Raw genomic sequence first — 2375 nt, 5'->3', positions numbered from 1 at the left:
AGAACTTAGAGGGTTACGAACCCAAGGATTTGATATTACCACATACGAAAGACGATTCACAGAATTGTGCCTATTGTGTCCGGGAGCATTCGAAGATGAGGAAGAGAAGATCGACGCATTTGTGAAAGGATTACCAGAAAGAATCCAAGAAGATATAAGTTCACACGAGCCCGCCTCCATACAACAGGCATGTAGAATGGCTCATAAACTAGTGAACCAGATTGAAGAAAGAATTAAAGAACAGACTGCTGAAGAGGCCAATGTGAAGCAAGTCAAAAGAAAGTGAGAGGAAAATGGTGATAAGAATCACCAATACAACAACAACAGCAATTACAACAATAATCGCAACAATTATCCCAACAATCTCAACATCAATCGCAACTACAACAAACGGCCCAACAACAACAACAACAACAACAACAGCAGCAACTACAACAATCATCCCAACAACAATAATAATCGGAACAACAACAACAATCAGAAGCAGCTATGCCAAAGGTGTGAAAAGTATCACTCGGGGTTCTGCACCAAATTTTGCAACAAGTGTAAAAGAAATGGTCATAGCGCGACGAAGTGTGAGGTCTACGGACCAGGGCTTAATAGAACGAAAGGAACAAATGGTGTCGGAACGAGTAATGGCGGAGCAAGTAGTGTCGGAGCAAGTTATGCCAATGTAGTTTGTTATAAATGTGGAAAACCGGGCCACATTATTAGAAATTGCCCGAACCAGGAGAACACGAATGGACAAGGCCGCGGAAGAGTTTTCAATATTAATGCGGCAGAGGCACAGGAAGACCCGGAGCTTGTTACGGGTACGTTTCTTATTGACAATAAATCTGCTTACGTTTTATTTGATTCGGGTGCGGATAGAAGCTATATGAGTAGAGATTTTTGTGCTAAATTAAGTTGTCCATTGACACCTTTGGATAGTAAATTTTTACTCGAATTAGCAAATGGTAAATTAATTTCAGCAGATAATATATGTCGGAATCCAGAAATTAAACTGGTTAGCGAAACATTTAAGATTGATTTGATACCAGTAGAGTTAGGGAGTTTTGATGTGATAATCGGTATGGACTGGTTGAAAGAAGTGAAAGCAGAGATCGTTTGTTACAAAAATGCAATTCGCATTATACGAGAAAAAGGAAAACCCTTAATGGTGTACGGAGAAAAGGGCAACACGAAGCTACATCTTATTAGTAATTTGAAGGCACAAAAACTAATAAGAAAAGGTTGTTATGCTGTTCTAGCACACGTCGAGAAAGTACAAACTGAAGAAAAGAGCATCAATGATGTTCCCATTGCAAAAGAATTTCCCGATGTATTTCTGAAAGAATTACCGGGATTACCCCCACATCGATCCGTTGAATTTCAAATAGATCTTGTACCAGGAGCTGCACCAATAGCTCATGCTCCTTACAGACTCGCACCCAGCGAGATTAAAGAACTGCAAAGCCAATTACAAGAACTTTTAGAGCGTGGTTTCATTCGACCAAGCACATCACCGTGGGGAGCTCCTGTTTTGTTTGTCAAGAAGAAAGATGGTACATTCAGGTTGTGTATCGACTACCGAGAGTTGAACAAACTTACCATCAAGAACCGCTACCCACTACCGAGAATCGACGACTTATTTGATCAACTACAAGGCTCGTCTATTTATTCAAAGATTGACTTACGTTCCGGGTATCATCAAATGCGGGTGAAAGAAGATGATATTCCAAAGACTACTTTCAGAACACGTTACGGTCATTACGAGTTTATGGTCATGCCGTTTGGTTTAACTAATGCACCAGCTGTGTTCATGGACCTTATGAACCGAGTGTGTGGACCATACCTTGACAAGTTTGTCATTGTTTTCATTGATGACATACTTATTTACTCAAAGAATGACCAAGAACACGGTGAACATTTGAGAAAGGTGTTAGAAGTATTGAGGAAGGAAGAATTGTATGCTAAGTTTTCAAAGTGTGCATTTTGGTTGGAAGAAGTTCAATTCCTCGGTCACATAGTGAACAAAGAAGGTATTAAAGTGGATCCGGCAAAGATAGAAACTGTTGAAAAGTGGGAAACCCCGAAAACTCCGAAATACATACGTCAATTTTTAGGACTAGCTGGTTACTACAGAAGGTTCATCCAAGACTTTTCCAGAATAGCAAAACCCTTGGCTGCATTAACGCATAAAGGGAAGAAATTTGAATGGAATGATGAACAAGAGAAAGCGTTTCAGTTATTGAAGAAAAAGCTAACTACGGCACCTATATTGTCATTACCTGAAGGGAATGATGATTTTGTGATTTATTGTGACGCATCAAAGCAAGGTCTCAGTTGTGTATTAATGCAACGAACGAAGGTGATTGCTTATGCGTCTAGACAAT

The sequence above is a fragment of the Rutidosis leptorrhynchoides genome, chromosome 2 (genome assembly GCF_046630445.1).
Source record: "Rutidosis leptorrhynchoides isolate AG116_Rl617_1_P2 chromosome 2, CSIRO_AGI_Rlap_v1, whole genome shotgun sequence".
Taxonomy (NCBI): domain Eukaryota; kingdom Viridiplantae; phylum Streptophyta; class Magnoliopsida; order Asterales; family Asteraceae; genus Rutidosis; species Rutidosis leptorrhynchoides.
Note: the sequence above shows the minus strand (reverse complement) of the source record.